Raw genomic sequence first — 21,763 nt, 5'->3', positions numbered from 1 at the left:
ATGAGTAATCTAGCTATTTCTAACATAGAGAACACTTCATATCATTTCTGTCTGGGTATCAGATTATGAGTCCTCCATTTTTCCAACAAGTTGGTAAAAACCACATATTTTATGCTACTTTTATACTACATTAAGATATTCTACAATTCCCATTGAGAGATAATATATCATGTTTAAACATTGCAGTAAAAATTGGACAAAAATTTGAAATAGAGTTTTAAGGCCATTATACTAGATATTACCTTCTAGCTGAGCAAGGAAAGGAAAGTGGATCTGTGATAAAATGCATCTGTGATAAGAGTGATAAGGATTCAAATATAAATAAGTGAATGCTAAAAACAGTGAGAAACTGTGTTAGCTGGTCCTGCATCTTAAAGAAGTTGTGATTAGACAAAACGAACCAATGTAAAATCTAATCATGCTTCAGAGAGGAACAATGGCCCTTGTCATATTCGAGGTATAATTTTCACAATAATTTCTTCCATTTTACCACACTAATACTTTTATTCTCCCACATGAAATTCATCAGTATTCCGTCATTACCTGCAAAATGAAATCAGTGGGACCTTTTGCTTTATATCATCTTCACAGCTTTTTGCACGCTGTGCTTGAACAATTCCAGATGTTTGAAATACTCTGTCAGACTACAAATAGTTCCAAAAACTATTCTTGTATATCTGACAACTTTCCTACCATTAAGATAAATGTTATTTTTATTTTATTCTAAGTATGAATATACGAATTCTATAACCAGTAGGACATGGCACATAAGACCTGAGAATGTCTTCTGACTCTGCAGAAAAAGAATTGACTCTCTATCTTATTCTGTTCAATTTCTCTCCATTCTCTTGTATCCCCTCTGTCTCTGTTACTAATCCAAACTCTTCCTCTATCTCCATCTTTATTGCTGTCATCTTAGTGGATTTACAATTCAGCCATGCTCTTAGAAACACAAAACACCCATCTAGAAAGATGTTATAGACATTCTCACAAGTGAAAGTTTGAGCTGAGGCTGGGCACAGATCTGAGGATCACCATTCAAAGCCATCTCAGGAAAGAAAGTCTTGAGACGTATCTCCAATTAACCACCAGAAAACCTTTAGTGGCACTGTGGCTAAAGTGGTAGAGCACTTGCCTTGTGCTAAATAGGTCAGGAACAGGACCCAGGCCCAGAGTTCAAGTCACAGGACTGATCAAAAAAAAAAAGTTTAATAGTTAAATACCAAAAGACAGCACCAACTGCCAGTGTACAAGTCAAAATTTCTTGACACACAAATGATGACTCTATTAAATCATAGCTTATGCCACTAAGTTTCGCTGTAATTTTTCCAGAGGAATTAGCCTAATATTCGCTGAATATTTTCTAATTTCTTAACAGTTCATGTCAAACATCACCACTAGTGTTATTTTGCATCATTAAAAAAATCAGTAAAGCCCAATAAAAGTAAGTACCAAGAAATAGGTATTTGCCAATGAATGGAGGCAAGAGGAAAGGGATAAACAAAAGAAGGAGTAAGTGAGGATAATGTAGTCAAGAATTCATCCATATACCACAAAATTAAGAAAAACAAAGAAGGGAAAGGAGATGTTAAAGGGATGACACAGATCGAGATGCATTGTATACATAAACTGCTTTGTTAAATGGCAAAAATACTTTAATCTATATCCTACAAAATTAAGAAAAGTGAATGAAGGGGAGAGTTGGGAGAGGTGGGTGAAAATATTGAAAAGAATAACATTGATGGAGATGAATTGTATTCTAAACACCACTTAAAGATAATAAAAAATTAAACATTTTCAGTACAAGTATTAGCTGCTTCAATTGTTTTATCTTTTGGATTCATTTTGTTATGGAAAATGGCCTAAACTATTTCATGCTAGTATGAACTAGATATAATTAATCTATTTTTTGTTATTAATTATTTGAATGACCAGTCTTATGCAAGTCAATGGATTTGTGCAGGAGAATACCAGAAGATTCATATGTGACAAAGATTGCAATAGTTTCTTGGTAGGGAGAAAGTAAGTCTAAATACAGAATATTATAGCTGTTACATGAAGAAATTGAATTGATTATGTCAAAATCTGAAACATCAAGGGGGGAAATAGAATATGACTGTTATTTAAAATTGGAAAATTGTGTGATTGTCTGTGAGATATAAGGCGCAAAATCAGCCAAAACTGACAAAAAAAATTCTGGCAGAGGCAACTTCGTTAGCCATATAAAAGATGAAAAGACAATCTAACACAAAAAAGTATGAGTAAGGGATTTGCAAAGTAAATTTAGGTTAGAAATTGATTACTTTGGAGTACTCATTAAATATGTTAGAACTGAGATAAAATAGATTGGAATAATTTTCAGTATTTGGAGAACAGATAAAACATTGTTGCATAGAGGACAAAATGATGGAAGTAGACAGTAAGAGAAGAAAAAAGATGTATAGCAAGAATTCTGGTCCTTCAAGATACCACCATTTATGAGCTGATAATAACTTAAAATATGAGATGCATTTAACAAAACAGAACTATTAATTCTATTCTTATTGCTTTCCTTGAATAGTCTTCCAAAAATCACATTCATCAAGTACTACTTTAAAATTCATTAATCAATAAAAAGTGAAAATCTTGACATTTTAATGATCAGTACATGAATTCCAACTTAGACAGTTAAGTTCCATCCTGGGAAGTGGTGCTGTGGCTCAAGTGGTAGACTGCTCACTTTGAGCTGAAGAGCTGAGGGATAGTGCCCAGGCCCAGAGTTCAAGCCTCATGATCAACCAAAACAACAACAACAACAAAAATCCTTTTAAATTCCATCCTGTGTTGTTCTAGCTGATGGTTACCCGCAATCAGAAGAACTGACTTCAAGAAGATGCAATGAATGATCAGAATTTATGGCAGAGGAACAGAAGGAGAATAGGGACCAGCATCATTAATATCAAGGAAAAAGAGATTTCAAATAGGATAATAGGTTATGCTATGAATATATCCAATACTTTTTAATCCTCTGATAATTTGATAGGTAGGAAGCTAGTATATTTGTCCAAATATACTGCAACTAGTATTTTCTTTTCAAACTGTCAGGATATTAATATCACTCTTGAGAAGAAAATGTTTTTGGCTACAGTTATTTAAAAATTTATCCAAGACTGAGAAAGTGGCTCAGTAGTAGAGTGCTTGCCTTGCATGCATGAAGCCCTGGATTCAATTCCTCAGCACCATATAAGCAGAAAAAGCCAGAAGTGGCACAGTGGCTCAAGAATTAGAGCACTAGCTGTGGGCTGAAGAGCTGAGGGACAGCGCCTAGGCCCAGAGTTCAACCCTCACAACCATCTAACTAACTACCTAAATAAATAAATAATATTTATTCAGTACTTAAAATATGATGGATTTTATTGCTCAGTGCAAGTTAACAATTTGAATAACTAATATTTTTTTAAATTCTTGATGAATATCAAGACACCATCTCATTACATTTGATATTTATTTGAGTTCAATATGTTGATTTTTGTATTGTAGAGATAAGTTTTTCCTCCTGAAACTATATTGGAATACTGGTTTTAATTTAAAAACCTGTTAAACAAACAATTTCATTCCCTTAGTGAAACCCAATATGAAATGGTTGCCACCTGCTTCTAAAACACTAAGCTTGATCTCAATATTTCCAATTTATTCAACTCACCCTCAATGAAAGTAAGCAGAGTAAATGCATGCTGAGGTAGATGCATGGTCATTTATAATCCTCTTTTTGTACTTTCTAAATATTTCGTGCCTAATTATTTTTATCACATAGTCTCTTTTCTGACCGAATGTTCAAGTGTGTTTGACTTGACTCCGAGAGTAAATATTAAGCAATGCTTGCTGATTTGTGAGTTATTTTGTGAGTTGACACGTAAAGGATTCATGACAATACAACATTAAAAACTGAATACTCATGATTCAGTAGTAGTATATGTCTATCATTCTTTATATTTAAGCAGGTAAACCTTAAATAATATTAAATCATATTAATATTAAACCTTTAATAATATTAAATAATATTAAATCAAATTTCTTGTCATGAAATTATTTTATTGAATAACTGTCACATTTATTAATTTGCTAGAGAACTTTTTCAGTATTTTTCTAATGTTGAAGACCTGCTTTAGCTTAATATTTTTTCTGTTCAATTTTAGGCCATGCTCATACTTCTAGCCATAGAGGATATAGAGTTGATGCTAAACATGTTACTTATGTATTCTTATATTTTACTTCTTTGACCACATAGAGTAAATTATCAAATCTACTCCTTATAAAATTCAGTTTCCTCTCTTAATTAGGACAATGAAAGTCACACTGAATCTTTTTGACCACAAGTGTGTCATTAAGTGACATTTATGCAGAGAGGTAAAGAGAGCTAATTAAAAAATATTTCTTAAGTATAGAGTACTTCTCTGATAAGGTATTGCATAATTTTTGAGGAAATCCTTAGAACTGAGAAGTTATATTAAGATAGTATTCTTTAACTGATCGCATATAAAATATATTAAATTCACATTGACATTTTAAAGAAAGCTGAAAAGGAAGAGCTTTCTATTATCAGTAGTGGAGAGCTTTTATGATATAATACTCTTATTTCTAAAATTGTGATTAAAACTGCCCTTCAAAAGTCAAGTCTTTCAAAGAAGCTCTAAATTACAGTGCAAAGAATTTGGAAATTTTATCTAATGTTCTTATGAAAAGTTCTCTTGGCCTTTCATTTGACATTGAAGAAATTCTTAAGAGCTTCTTTTGTTCTATTCATTTGACATCAGGGAGATGATAAAAAAATTTTACACAAAATATTTGTTTGATGTAATATGAAATTAAAACATTTACAAATGCAGGTCAATGTGTTTGCATGTAATTTTATTATGTGTTTATGTAATCGCACAATAGTTTTGTGATTTAAGCATTTGAAAAATTAGAAAATTGTTCAAAACTAGTTCCAAAGTAATTAAACTGAAAAGATTATCCTAATTTTGTTTTGCTTACAATTACTTCACCAAGAAATTTCAAGAACATGCTTTTCTTTAGAGCACTATAAATGTATAATTGTTTGAAAGAATAAAACAAGGTAGGTAATTATAGCTTATAATTCTGTTATAGAACCTAAAATATGAGCTATATATGATGGAAAGGACTCTATATTGGACGCTTCATCACTAGTAATGGTGGTATGTGTCTGTCTTCCAAGCTTTGCAAAAGGTAGAGATGTAAGGATTGTATTGGACGCCAACGCAAGGGGGAAAAAATTAGCCAAGAACATAACTCAAAAAACAAGCTGGTGGAACATACTTGTAAATGCTGCTGCTCTGTCACAGCAATGTAGGAGGGTCACAGTTTAGGCTGTCCTTAAGCAAAATTTTCAAGATTATCTGAGGGAAAGCAAAAGAAGGATGATTGTGTGAAGCAAGTGATAGAATAAGTCCCTGAGTTTAATTCTCAGAACAAACTAATTAACTAATGTTATCTAACTAAACAAACAAATAACTGGGCTAGTTGCACAATATATCCAATGGTGCAGATTGCATATTAGAATCTCAAATTCTTTTGATAGAGAGCTAAGCTCAGTTATGGATATTTCTGCCCAATCATGATATAGTGACTGCCATAACTTATCTTCTTTCCAAATCAGAATGGATATTAAATATAAGCAACAAAAAGGATAGAGCAAAGCAGGATATAGCACTAAGAAAAAGGTTTGCAAAGATATTTTGAAGGCCAGACAAAATTGAAAAAGACAATAAGGAAAATAAAATTATTTTTTCTATACTCCTTGAAATTTTCAGATTTCCTGTGTTTAAAATAATGCACCTATGGGGGCATGGAAGTAGCTCAGTGGTAGAGTGTTTGCCTTGCATGTATAAGGCCCTGGATTAAAATCCTCATAAACAAAAAAAGGCAAAAGTGGTGCTGTGGCTCAAGAGGTAGAGCACTAGCCTTGAGCTGAACTGCTGAAGGACAATGCCTAGGCCCAGAGTTCAGGCCCCACAACTGACAAAATAACAATAACAACAATAATAATAACAACAACAACAACAATAATGCATATAGATTAAATAAGTATTGACAGTCATAGATGGTGCTTTGTCCTCTGTCAAATTGGTAAAAACACTTTGAAAGTTATAACAAAATGTGCTCCAGCTACACAAGCACAAGGAAAACATACCTCTGGGAGATGTTTATGATCCTCATTCCAGCCTACAGCATAGCAAAACACTCCTATTTCTATAAAAGGGCAACATTACTATCTAACATTGAGCATATATGATGTCCTCTTGGAACAAGACATGGTTTCAGGCCACCTGTGCACCCCTGAGAATAGTAGAAGAGACAGTTCTTGACGGTGAATCGAAAAAGCAACAGAAGATTTTTCTATCACTGAATATTGTATTGCTACACCATGGCTTGCTGGATTACACTGGCCGTGATGAAAAAGCAAGTCTAATGCATGTTTGGGAAGATTGGCTTACACAAACACAACTAGCATTCAATGTGCTGAGAGTAGATGCCACATGTGCATGTGCTAATGGCCTGGATTATCTCACTGTTGCAACTTCTGAAGATGAGGGATTCTCATCTGAGAGTAATAAGGTTTTAAGAGAGCATATTCAAGGCAAATAGACCATCACATGAGATCTCTTTCACGAACATTGTTCCTTACACAAATCTACACTCATCTCCACAGACCTGATCTGGAAATATACAAGTTTTGAAAATATTTCTGTTTCAAGTTTGTTATCACAGGTTGATGAATTCTATCTGGTGAGACAACTCTCACAGAGAAAATTCATTAAACACATACTATTTAAATCCCTGTAAAGAAAAAATTACAGACTCTAAATCATAAATGTGCATTGTGCCCTTTACTTCTACTGCAGTCTGTCGTCTATGTGTCTACATCCAGCTTTACATCCTAAAAAGTAAAACGAATGAAAAAAAGACCAAATCCTAAGTCACCTCAACCTCATATCCATATAAAACTAAAAATCCCTGACACACTTTCATGATGTATTTGGTTAAAAGACCATTTTTTATAGTCCAAAACATTCCATAGACACAATTATTACATTTTCTTTAAGCATCTGTATTTTCTGTGTTTTTCCTTATACAATCTTGAAGATGTCCATAAGAAATTGCAGATTTATTTCTGGGGAGAATACTGTACTATGTCTTAAGTAAAATTCAAAGTAAGTCAAGAATTGTACTCTAGGATGAATTTGTTCCATGGTTACCTATCAAGTTTCTGTTATTGCTTTTTGTGGAACTGACATAAATATGGTAAAAGTCTTACATATCTCTTCATCTTTATATATCTTAATGTAATATACTACACATAATTCCTCTCTGACATAACATTAGAAGTCTGTAGGATAAGATATGTTCTCCAAGGATGCTAATATCAACTCATTTGAGAATTTAATTTATGATCCTAAATTGATGTCTACTTTTTCCCATTTTTATTCTCCATGGAAACTTTCAGGGGACAGCACATGTGTACAGCAAAGGTAAAGTGCTATTTCTGACATATTATCTTATAATGCCTTCATCAAACTAATTTGCTCCAGCAGAAAACCTGGCACAGCAGATAGAAGCTCTAAGATGCTTTTGTGGCTTAGATAAAAAAAAAAACAACTGAGAAAGCAGATCCTATTTCAGCCAGTAGTGAATTCTCATAGTTTATGTGATCTTTCTGAATTTGTAATATTTAATTTTATTATACATATATATAGCATGTGTTCTTATATTTACATAATGATCAATAGTGCAATAGAACCACAACTCATTTAATAATGAGTTACCATTATATGCAATTAGAACATATTATATAAATCATTTATTTTTAACTTCAATTGCTTATGTTTAAAAATAGAATGACTCTACAGAAATTGTACCAAAAGTTAAATAGCATAAAAGTATTATTGTTTTTATATAAGTTCTATGTAGAATATTGTTTTCATTAGTAATATAGAGAAATCATTGAGGAGAGATCACCAGTAATTGGATCAATATTAATAAAGGAAGAAACAAAATTATGAATGAAAAGTATACAAGGGACACATAAAGCAAGAAAGAAATCATCTTATAAATATGTTAGAAACAATAGCAAGAAAGAAAAAAACATTTGAGTCCTTATCTTGGGGTTCATTTAGCCTAACATCAACTGACCATATCTGCTTGTCACATACATATACTAGTTATTGCAAATAAGGGAAACCATGGGACCTGTTTCTTTGGGCCTGGCTTACTTCAATTAATATGATTTTTTCCAAGATTTTCCATTTCCTAACAAATGGGGCAATGTCATTCTTTTTGATGGAGGCATAGAATTCCATTGTGTATATATATATATCTCACATTTTCTTGATCCATTCATCTACTGAGGGGCACCTGGGTTGGTTCCATATCTTAGCTAAGGTAAATAATTCTGGAGTAAACATGAGATGGACAAGATGTTATGTCAAAAAACGAACTTTAAGCCGGGCGCTGGTGGTTCACGCCTGTAATCCTAGCTACTAAGGAGGCTGAGATCTGAGGATCGCGGTTCAAAGACAGCCCGGGCAGAAAAGTCCGTAAAACGCTTATCTCCAATAAACACTCAGAAAACCAGAAGTGGTGCTGTAGCTCAAGTGGTAGAGCACTTGCCTTGAGCTGAAGAGCTGAGGGACAGCACTCAGGCCCAGAGTTCAAGTCCAATGACCAACCACCCCCCCACAAAAAAAAAGCAACAGCAGCAACAATAAAAAAAAAAAACCGAACTTTACAACTTAGCTGGGGAGATGGGAGGGCAGGGATGGGAAGGGGAAACAAAGGAGGAGGCAACAATGCTTGATAAAAAATGTCCTTGCTCATGTAATTGTAACCACTCTGTACGGCATTGTCACAAATAAAAAAATACTTAAGAAAAAAAAAGGAAAAGTACACTAGGACATCAGTCACTGAGACTTGAAAATCTTAAGTGTTAAACCGTAAAGCATTCAGAGATTTCTGTGATTATCCTTCATGAAATGAAAAAATGAGATGTTAAAATTGATTATAATATAAAAATTAAAGGGCAATTACAAGTGTCTAGAAGAATTGTTACCACTTTTGTATACCTATCAATTAGAAAAACGTTGAAAACCCTTAAGTCTTTTTGTTGTTGTTGTTGTTGTTTTTACCTACAATAACAAAATACCAGAGATTGGGCAGTTTGTAATTAACACATGTGTTTTACCATATGGGGCTTTGAAGCCTAAGAAGTCTAATATCAACGTGATGGTTCCTGAGGTGGTCAATTTCACTATACCACGAGGTAGTGAGAATCAGAGGGGCCAACTATGAGCCCAATCCCACAAGTCTTTTGAACAAATCACTTAATCTCTCTCATGAGTCTGCCGCCCTAATGTAAAAGCCCGACCTTTCAAATTTCTGACATTGGTGATTAAATTTTGCCTTGAGATCCAGAGGTAACAAGAAGTGAAACTCCAGCAAACCATAATCATATCCAAAAGGATAAAGCTTGTATAGTAAATCTCCCTCAGGTCACTGCATACACCTTAAGGAAAATCCCTTCTTTTATGTGATATGCTTTTCTTTAATAGCTGATTAAAACACACAATTACCATTGTTGTCTCAAGTATGAAAATTCTCAAGTCCATCAATTATGAAGTGATTATTTGCAATCTCCTGGTTTATTGATGGCAACGTTAATTGTAAATTCCAGAGAATTTTTTAATTCATTATTTTATTTTATTCCTATTATCCTTCTTTTTTTATGCGCCCTCTGTATATTAGAGCAGTTTAAAATTAGTTAACTCTCAATAAACAAGTAAACTTAAGCAAAAAATGTTTCTAGTTTTCTAGCAGATTCAGCAGATGAACTTTAGGCTTCAACAATGTGGCAATAGTTGAGAGCACATAGGCAAGTATCTACAAATAAGTAATGAACAAAATTGACATTTAGTTCAGAGTATGGAATTTTAAAGTTCATTAAACTCATTCAAAAAGCAACATCAAGAGGCCTATGTTTTAGATTTATTTCCTTGTGATGAGACGTATTGACTACCTGTCACTATCTATCTAATCTATCATCTATCTATCAACTATATTGTCTTTCCAAATAACAATTAAGCAATACCATGTATAATATACACATACAGAGATAAAGCTATGTAGAAATAGTTGCATTGTATATTCATATACATGAATATTTATATTTATATATTATATTTGCATATAACATATTATATAATTATAGTGATATATAGGTATTTTATACGAATGTATTTAAATGATTTTATATATAATATTTATCACATCTTTCATGTGCTAGAACAATATATTTTTAGTGGCAGAATTTCACTGTGACTACTAAAAAACCTTCTGAAAAACTGAGAGTTTATCACAGTTTTCTCAAATACCTGTTCAAATATCAGTAAATCATTGTATAGCTCACACCATTCAGAAAGATGAAGTTACTAAAGGCAGCAATTTGTCTGATGGAACTACAAAAATTTCTGTTTAAACTTCAGACATTCTAAATTTAGAAGCTTGGCTTTTAATACAATAATAAAGATTATTTTAAAGAAACAGGCTTCATAATTAAAAAATGGACTGTGTCTGCTGAAATTTGACTACATTGTGATAGCTACTGAACAATGTATTTCCTCTTCTATCGTCTTTCTTTTCTTTCTTTTCTTTTTTTGTGAAAATACCATGCAATCCCACTTTTGGGCATTTACTCAAATAATCACAAACAAGACCATACTAAAGGTAACAGTACAACTATGTTTATTGCACCATTATTTACCATAGCTAAGATATGGAACCAACCCAGATGTCCCTCAGTAGATGAATGGAGCAAGCAAATGTGGTATATATACACAGTGGAATTCTATGCCTCCATCAGAAAGAATGACATTGCCCCATTTGTTAGGAAATGGAAAGTCTTGGAAAAATTATATTAAGTGAAGTAAGTCAGAACCAAAGAAATATATGTCCTGTGGTTTCCCTTATTTGCAATAACTAGTGGATGTCTGAGACAAGCAGAAATGGTCAGGTAAGTTGATGTTAGGCGAAATGAACCCCAAGTTAAGGATTCAAATGTTTTTTTTATTTCTTGTGATTGTTTCTAACATATTTATAAGATGATTTCTTTGTTGCTTTGTATGTCTCTCTCCCACGGTATAACCCCTGTTTTCATTATATTTGATGTTGGTATAATTTGTGGAGGGGAAGGGAAAAAACAAATTGTTTAAATAGGGATACAGGTGGACCCATTGCAACAATGAGATGTACAAGTTGTTATGTAGAAAAACGAACTTTACATCTTTGGCGAGGATGGGGGCGGGTGGGAGGGGTGAAGATGGGAAGGGATGGGAAGGGGAAACAAAGGAGGAGGCAACAATGCTTGATAAGAAGTTTACTCATTACTTGACCATGTAATTGTAACCCCACTGTATGGTCTTGTCACAATATAAAAAAAGATACATTGTACTTATAAACTGATTTGTTGAATGGTAAAATAAAAAGGAAAAAAAATGAAAAGTATAAAACAAACAAAATACCGTACAGAGGAGTTACAATTATATGAGCAATGTAATGAGTACATTTCTTATCAAGCATTGTTGCCTTCTCCTTTGTTTCCCCTTCCCATCCCTTCCCATCTCTCCCCCTACTCCCCACCATTCCACCTCCCCCCGCACCCCACACCCCAAAGTTGTAAAGTTTGTTTTCGACTTGGAAAAAATTATATTAAGTGAAGTAAGCCCGGCCCAAAGAAACATAGGTCCATGGTTTCCCTTATTTGCAATAACTAGTATATGTCTGAGACAAGCAGAAACGGTCAGACAAGTTGATATTAGGCAAAATGAACCCCAAGATAAGGACTCAAATTTTTTTTTCTTGCTTGCTATTGTTTCTATCATATTTATAAGATGTTTCTTTGTTGCTTTCTATGTCCCTCCCCCATGGTATAACCCCTATTTTCACTGTATTTGATGTTGGTATAATTTGTGGAGGGGAAGGAAAAAAACAAATTGTTTGAATAGGGATACAGGTGGACCAATTGCAACAATGAGATATACAAGACGTTAGTCTTCATTTTCTTTAGTGTTGTGTGATCTATAAATTCAGTTGAACAAGAAAGATTTTAAACATTTAGGACTGTTTCTATGAATAAAAAGTGTAAAACATTCAAAGTAGTTAATAGCAATAAGTTGTATGTTCAGAGATATCTTGGCCAGTTTCTTTGAAACATAATTTCATTCAGAGATAAGGGAGATATGCTACATAAAGAATTATACTCATAACATGATTCATGTGACTGTAATCCCTCTGTATAAAACTATACAATAACAATAAAAACTTTTGAAAAGCCGATGTTCCTGTTCAAAAACAATGAGACAAGGTATAGTGTTTCTTACTGAGAGAAGCATCAGTCTATGTTACATTCATGCTTTCTACTGGTAGGTCAGTTATAATCCAGTGTAGGTAGAACAACCTGCTTTAAACAGATTTTCAATATATATGTTAACCTAACATTAAAAAATCCTTCACCGATGAATCCATTATTAAGGTTTTTTTGTTTTGTTTTGTTTTTGTTGGTCTTGGGGCTTGAATTCTGGGCCTAGGCACTGTCCCTCAGTTCTTCAGCTCAAGGCTAGCGCTCTACCACTTGAGCCCCAGAGCCACTTTATGTTTTCTGGTGGGTTTTTATTGGAGATAAGAGTCTCATGGACTTTTCTGCCCAGATTGGCTTTGAACTGTGATCCTCAGATCTCAGCTTCCTGAGTAGCTAAGATTACAGGCATGAGCCAAGGCACCTAGGTATTATCATGTTTTAAAAAAGTAAATTAACTGCCAAAGTTGGATTTGATTCTGTTTGGTTACATAAAAATAATACTTTATATTCATTCTTGTAGTGAATTATCATGTATATTACATCATATAGTTATTCAATAATAAAATTTTTGTTTCTTTTTTCATTTCTTGAGAGATTTTCTGGGTTTAGTGTATATTTGCTTTAAATATCCCTACTCACTTAGTATTACAATATTTTTATCTTTATTTGCATTATTTCTTTGATGCTTTTTAATTGCATATGGTTTAGTTATGACAGTTTTAGAATAGTCTGTTAGAATATTCTGTTCTATCAATGAAATTTCTTCTGGTTCATTCATCTGGAGTACCCAGAATATTCATTTTTTTATTTCCATTTATTCTAATTTTTATTTTTCAAGTTTTATCAAGGTAAAAAACGTCCCTTTTATGGAATTTTGGTATGATAATTTATCTTTAGATATGTATAAGGAAAAAATATTTTCTTTATAAAATTCTTCTGTTAATCCACAAAATATAAACCATTACTCTTTTAATATATTTTTATTTTCATGTATTCTCACAGAGGGTTTTTGTTTTATTTTCTGTAGATATAGATATAGTTATCATTTATCCACTACTTACTAGTCAGAGTTCTCTAGAAAATTCTAGACCATTAGGATAAAGAGAAATATAGAAGATAAATAGATAATTGGATTGCTACATATTATATACAGATGCAATATTTTCTTCCAGGTGATTATAAACATTGAAGATTCCCATCCTCTTCAATCTGGAGAATTATTCACCAGTCTCTTTGCATAATGTCAGTGAAAGATTCTCAATAAAATACATTGTAAGTTAAATCCAACAGAACATTTGAAACTTCAAAACATCATAAAAAAATGATCATGATGTTTTCATTTCAGGAAGCAAGTATTGTTTAACATACCCAAATCAGTATAATTACTGAATAAAGGATTTTTATAAGTGAACATCACAATAGGTGAAAAAATAAACATCGCAATGTTCACTTCATAATAAAAAAACTAGTAATGAAAAGAATATACCACAGTATAATAAAGGCTATGTGAAAAATGCTTATATCCAACATTGTACTAATCGGGAAAAGAAATTAAGCCATTTGTTCAGAAAGTAAAAATGGGAAAGAATGTCCCAACTAATTCAAGGTATAAGTTGAAGTACCTTGTATGTGTATGAAAATAGAAAAGAAAGCTTACTAAAAAAGTTAAAATGAGAGAATTGATCTAGAGTAACTAAGAAGAAGGCATATAGACAGGATAAATTAGATCAAAGTAAATTATATATATATATATATATGTATATAGCAAATAAACCCATAAATACAATTAATTTATTCTAATAAGGTTTTTACATGGTATGAGGAAAATGTTAAAGAATTTTCTTAGTTTACAAATTACAGTTGCAAACGTATAGCATATGTGGAAGAAATATCCATATGCATAGGAAATGTTTATTTCAGTAAAGAAGGCGAAAACACTGCCAGTTCCATGATGGAAATAATTCAATGCAATCAAGATGCCATTAGGTAGTTGGCTGATCACTTACAAAATGGTGCCATACCAATCAGTGTTTGTGTCTGCTGCTGTCTGATTGGCAACTTAGTGACTCTACTCAGATTAGCCTTTGTAAATATCCATACTGATGAATCGTTGCATTGCTCCTGCTTCTGATGACTTTTTTTCATGAAACCATTGAGTGATGATAGCTGATTCATATTCACAGGAAGGTCCTTCTTCTCACTAAATTATTAAATTCTACTTATTTTGAGGCCTTCCTTTGGTGAGTGGTCACATAGAATACAAATACCTTCATGCTATTTACTCATTCACCAAAGTTTATATATAAAGCTCTGTCTCCATAAGAAATGCACTCATTACCTTGCCCATGTAATTGTAACCCCTATGTATGGTATTTTCAAAATTAAAAAAAAAAAAAAGCTCTGTTCCAAATCCCTATATCACCAGTTTTCCAATTATGTTCCTTCTAAGTACCTGGACTAGTACATAGTCAGGTAACTAGCTATTCCTTTTTTTTCAAGCTAAGTACAGAAATAGGTTCCAACAGTTCAGGTTACTGGGAGGAAAGTTTTCTTTTTAGTAATGTTATTTAGGGGTTTGAATGGAGCTGTCCAACTGAGCTGCCACAGTCCACTTCAGTTGGAGGCTTCATGAAATAAAATTATTTCTGTGAACCAGCCCTTAGACAGCTGTTCTGAATGTGGAGAACTTCCCATGAGAATACATGTGTAACAGGAGATAGAAATTAAGGTAAGAGGCATAGAATCTGAGAATTTGTGCTACTTCTGCATGTTACATATTTGTTCCTTTAGTTCACTACATATACTTGTGTTGTTTAGCTACTTCTTGCTTTTTGATGGAATGTTGCTAGCATTCCATGTTACTTAGTTGGTCAAACAACATGACGAGATCTTGTTGAGAAATGTATGTTTCAAAGCAATACGGCTGTCACTTTGTTCAGATTGAAAAGGTTAGATTCTCCTAATGTCACCAATGTCACCAAGCCAACAGATATGTCTCAAAAGTAGAATAACATATCAAAGTCATATTGATTGAAACAAAACACAATTTCCTAGAGGATTTTTCTATATTATTTAGGTAATTTATTAAATGAATTTGGAGATATTTAGCCAATTTTCAATTTAGCTTAGGTCAATTCAAAAATATTTCATACCATTTTAATGTCAGTATTTCAAATATATTTCTATATTTTTTCTTATTTCTGTAAATAGAGCTCTTTATATACTTTGCAGGTTTTTATGCCTATTTAGTAATATATCTCTAAAAATGTAAGCTTATTACTCACAATTCTGGGATCTAAAAAAATTCCTAATTTACCTATGAATATTTTCCATGTTTATTATAAATTGGACAAGAGAGAGATAAAGAAACATGATGGAGAGGGACAGAGACAGAGAGAGACAGAGACAGACAGACATTTTGGTTGCTTCATACTATTTAATGGTACTAACTCCAGTAACAAGGACCCCACCTTCATATCCTGATTATCCTTAAAAACCCCACTTAAAGAGTCCATTATATTGAGAATTTCATCTTCAATATGTTTGCCATGTCAGTTTCCTTCATAGGTCACAAGATTATAGAGATTGTAACTTGTTTTTTTGTTTTAGTCATACCTATAGTCTAGTCCACTCTGTATCAAGACCTTTTGTTCAATGTTAAGTTATAAATTTGATTTATCACTTTACTGATAGAAGTGTGTTGTACATTCCTCGTGCTGTACATTAACCCATAACTCATTCATTCTGGTATTTAAATAATTTGCTTAAGTGCAGGGCTCACGGAATAATAAGTTATGTGCACAATAGTCTGAGAAACCTGTGTCCCAGAGCTCCTAAAGTCTTCAGAAATTCCTGGGTATTAATGGTTTGGGGTATTTTGCTCTAATGTTTTTTCTTCTTATAGATACTAAGGCACAACCCCTAACATCCTTGTCAATAGGGGTCTTATTAAAATTCTTTGTTTGAATAGCTGTTCTTTGACCTCATTTCCTCATAAAGAACTATTAAATCTCTGAATTTTCTGGATGATCATATGCATTTTGACCTGAAGAGGCAACATTTGTTGAACTTGTAGATCACTTTGGGATGGAGATGTCATGCCAAAGAATCTGACATAGTATTCGAGTTTTGGAACTATCATCAGTGCCTCACCAATCTCCACAGTTCAGTGAAGCAATGGTTGCATTAATGACGAGTAACCAGCACCGTAATTAAGTATGAATAACTCATAAAGCAGCTATAAGACACTAAAATAAGTGGGTTCAGGTGGCTGTCTAGTTGACTAAACATGTGGAGATTTCTGAAAGATAAATAGAAGTTCTGGTCTTTTCCTCCATTCCTTTCCCCACATAGTTTTTATCTGGGTGTTCCTCTGTATGTTTTACTACTTTACTACTTTTCAGGGAAACCAAAGAAAAGTATCTCCCTGAGTTCTGTAAAATTGTCTAGCAAATTAGGTGACTAACTGAGGAGCTTAGAGGAACCTAAACCTTATAGCTTTGAAGAACCTCAATTTGTGGTATCAACTGGCATCTGAAAGTAGGGGACACTATTTTAGATTAAGCTCTCAATTGTGGAATCTGATACAGATGGACAGAACTGAGATTAATTAGAACATCTCCATCTGGCATTTGCTGAATAATTTGCTGGAAGCTTGCTGTAGTTAGTGTGGAAGGGATCTTCACACCTCTATTGTCAGAATAGTGAATAATTATGTAAGAGTAGATAGCAGGAAATCGACTCTGCATTTTTCCTAAACTGTAGAAGACCTGTTAGGAGTAGTGACACTATTAACATGCTTGTTATTGTCCTTTGGTGCACATGGCGGTGAGGATTAAAGTAGGAGGAGAAAGTCTTGGGTAATGAGACATTTCAGGCTCTGCAACAGCTCCCGTTTTATTCTGTCCAACTGTGTTGTTCCCAATTACATGCCAACGAGCAAGGTCTAAAAATACCAGTTGTGTCACATATTGGATAACACTAAACAAATTCTAAATCACTGTGTCAGTGTGAAAATTACAAGGATATCTTTGTCCAAACTCAGTATTTTTATTGTAAGCATTTTTCAGTTGCTGCCATTCAACAGAACAGAGAAATCAAGAGTTCACGGAAGAGAAAAATTCATAACCATAGTTATAATGTGGAAGATATCATGGTGAGATCCTTTAGAAAACTGACAGAGGTGGCTTCTTTACTAGTCTCTATTAACCAATTTCACCTGCATTAAAGCTTTCATATGACTCAGTTGCACAAACCAGACAATGTAAGGATATGAACTTATGCATTACACTTTTGAACACCAAAGGTAGGTACTTTTCATGTTTTTTTTCCTTGTCAAAATTCCTGAAGGTGATATTTTCACCTGAAACAATAGAGTAGCCAAATACAATGGGACTTACACTGGAGTTTTCCCCAAGAAGGAGAGCTGCTGTAACTTATTAAGGGAAGTAGACTATACTTCCATTGAGCTCTAGTCATTACACACATGAGTTTATTTATTATGACAGCTGGGTCAGTTCTAGCAGGGTCAATGTAGTGCTGCAATAGCAGTAATGAAATATACGATGCTATGTTAAGAATTTAATAGCAGAAAGAAAAGCAACAGATTAATGATGCTGAAAGAGGGATTACACAAAGATTCAGTAGCAAATGATCATGCTAGTATCTAATGTTAGAAAAGAAAATAAATGGCAATTTGCCCATAAATCTAGATTTGAAAGGAACAAGACCATTTGTTGATGCTGGTGCTTCTGTTCCTCTGAAGTTTGAAAAGTGCCATGGGAAGAAATGGCTGAAGTAAAAATTTAAATTCATGACTATAAGATGAGTAGAAATGAAGGGGAAACCATTTCTACTTTTATCTAGACATATTTGAACAAAAATAGAAGATGTGGAGCTTCAAAAGTAAGTAATCCAGCCCAATGTGACTGTTCATGCTCATAAAGACAGCTCCTGGGGAGGTGGAGCTCTGGAGAGTTGAGATTCTAAGACAGTACAGAAGAAAATTTACTGAGATATTATCTTAACCAAAGAATGGGGCAGGTAGACAGGATTTGTAAGGTCACCTACATGGGAAACAGAAGTAGGAGGATTGCCGTCCATGACTGTAAGAAAATACAATAAAAATTATAAGACTTTATCAGAAAAATTTTACAAGGGACAGATGCATGTCTCAGGATTCCAGCATCTGTCTAGCATTCATAAGGCCATCAAAAAAATGAACAAAAACAAACAACAACAAAAAGACAATAGGGGGAAGTAAGACTTCTAAAGATTTGGAACAAGATTCTACTATTTTACTAGGCAAACACTTGTCATTGAGCTATACTTCCAACCTCCCATTATTTTAGATGTGTTCCTTTAAAGGAAGATACTTTTAAAATCTAGAACAAAACATGAGATTAAATGTGTTATCCTCCAAAAGTTCTGGTTACAATAAATATCTTCAGAATAAGCACGTTCTGCCTGACAAAAGAATGCACGGAATGAAACAAACTTGAAAACAATGCATGAGCAATTTTGAATGTGGCTTCAAGAGCTTTTGTGCTAGTAGAATTGATTGAAGTGACTTCAAAGAAATCGTGGTTTTTAACAGTTTCACAGTTTAGCATTGCCAAGGAAATTGCAAGCAAAGCCTATAAATGTATATTTTCATCGATTAGTCATTTTTTTCTATCTATCTATTCCCATTCTTTCACATATAGATTTCTTTGGGTATATGAGTTCTGTTGTGTTTTGGTATTACATCCTATAGGGGGAATATCCTGGATTTGAGATGGAATTTAAATTTCTTATGGGGATATTGGCAGGAAACATGAATTGCTGCCTTAATGCACAACCTGGGCTAATAGAGAATAAAACTGACAAAGAAGTTCATCAGTAAAAATTGGGTCTCTTTGAACCATTTTCTTCATTCAGTATATTACACTAAAATTTATTTTGGAGATGCTTCATATCACAAAATTGTCCTGGAGAGATGGGAGAAAGGGTTCTTTTGACTAAACAGTTACAAGTCCTTATATATGAATATCCTTCAAAATTTCCCTTTTTCTGTATTTATTGGTAGCAGTAAATGGTAAACCAACCTAAAATTTGCTTTCAAATAAAGCATATGATTGTATGCACATAGTGATTGAGACCTTGTGATCATCTCCTAAGAATACCCATCTACCTTTGATCTCACTGTGTGAATGTTTAGAGACCTTATTTTTGTGTTGATGTATTTATTATTGTTTTCTGGCTTTTGCTACTGTTTTTGGTTTCTGTACCTTTTGTCTTGTATGTAAGTTTATCTGATTTGGGGAGGGTACAGGAACTAATTCAGCAGTGATACTCACTAGACTCCATGTTAAAAATAAACTATACAACTTGTGAGGGAGGGCAATAAGCAGGGGAAAAAACTGAGAGAAAATGAGGGAAGAGGTGACACTGTTCACAAAGAAATATAATCATTACCTGACTCATATAACTGCACCTTCTCTACACATCACATTTATGATAAAATTGAAATTTAAAAATTAAAAAGGAAAGTATAAATGCCTCTTACAATAATATAAATGGTGTGAAGTACTCTCTTCAGTTTCAGAGGTAAAGGAGGATTATGGATGTAATATTGTGAGGGAAAATCAGCATAATGAAAAATCTGAATGGCAGAAGAAACAAATTATTGCAATTAATGGTATAAAGCAATTGTGAGTACACTGGGCACAAGAACAGAGGCCATGCACTGCCTCCGGAGCAGCTCTGCTCATACCCCAGTGTCCTTTTATCAACTCGTGTTCTAAAGGGAATAGTTGGAGGTAAGAAGAAATGTCCTGGGGATTTATTATTTATTCCCTTTCTGAATATTGTAATATCTCTCATTTCTAATTTATAATGTAACTAGAGGTCTGTTTCTGTTCCAAGTGTTTTAGTGGCACTAATTATTTCTGAAATTTACAAGTGAGAAATCACAAATAAAACTTATAGGTGGTACTCATTAAATCTGTACTGAAATAGATTTTTTGGCAGCTTCGGAATTATCAGGGCACAGTGTATCACAGTGCACAATGGGTGAGACTTGTAGATTTTACAAGCCTGTTGTTGATAAACAAATAATATTTCATGAAAAATATAACATATAAAAAACTATAAATATTCCTCAAAACAAACTTCAATGATCTCTCTCTATACTACTATTTTCCTTTGTTTTTACACTTTTTGGTACCATGACTTTTTTAATACAATTTTATTGTAAAGATGGTATACAGAGTAAGGCAATGAGTACATTTCTTGTCCAGCATTGTTACTCCCTCCTTTGTTTTTCTCCTATTATCCCTTCCTTCCTGACCTTCCACCAATCTCCTGCCCCAGAAGTTGTAAAGGTCATCTCCAACATCGTGTCTTGTGCATATCATTGTAACAATGGGTGATCCTGTATCCTTGTTTCAGCATTTTGTTATTCCCCTTCCCCTCCCCAAATTATATAAATGTATATGCAAAATACAGTGAACCAACATAAAATACAGTGGCAACAGGGGATCTACCTTAAGGAGAAGAATAGACAAAAGAAACAAAAAAATGACATAGTACATTAAAACAACAATGACATAGAAAAACCTCCTGTGTTCATATTTTGGTGTTCATTTCACTTAGCATCATCTTATATGGACATATGTACGTAGCTTTTGAGCTTTCCTGCTCATCTGATAAGATTCTCCTAGACGTACAATAATTATTGTAAATAAGGGAAACCATGGGACCTATATTTCTTTGAGTCTGGCTTACTTCACTTCATATGAATTTTTCCAAATTTTCCATTTAATAACAAATGGAGTGGTGCCATTCTTTCTGATGGAAGCATAGCATTCCATTATATATATATATATATATATATATATATAATTGATTTCAATGTATGTAGGATAATAAGTAATATAAAAACTCACCAGTGTTTTTGGAATTGCACTTTTCACATTAGCTTCCTCATAATGTTAAATGTTACCATTGATGTATTCTTGGAGATCTAAATGCACAGTGTTCAGGATATAAGAATGCTAATTATAAGAAACTAAGCACATATTGTAAAGTGTAGTTATTATTACAAATACTTGATTTAAGGATGTTTCATATTGTTACAATGAGGTTTCTGATTAGAAAATAATTTAGGCTCAAAATCTTTTGTAAATTTTATTATTACAGATAATTCATATTGAAAAATAATCTACAGGATTGAATTACTAATTCAATGACCATATATCTCTTTTGAATAAATGACAGGAATAATTTTGTACATGGTGTAATCTTTTCTGTGCTTTATTTTTTTTTTTGTCTTGGGCACTGTCCCTCAGCTCTTCAGCTCAATGCAACCCTCTACCA

This window comes from Dipodomys spectabilis, unplaced genomic scaffold (genome assembly GCF_019054845.1).
Source record: "Dipodomys spectabilis isolate Male_0828 unplaced genomic scaffold, ASM1905484v1 ptg000075l, whole genome shotgun sequence".
Taxonomy (NCBI): domain Eukaryota; kingdom Metazoa; phylum Chordata; class Mammalia; order Rodentia; family Heteromyidae; genus Dipodomys; species Dipodomys spectabilis.
Note: the sequence above shows the minus strand (reverse complement) of the source record.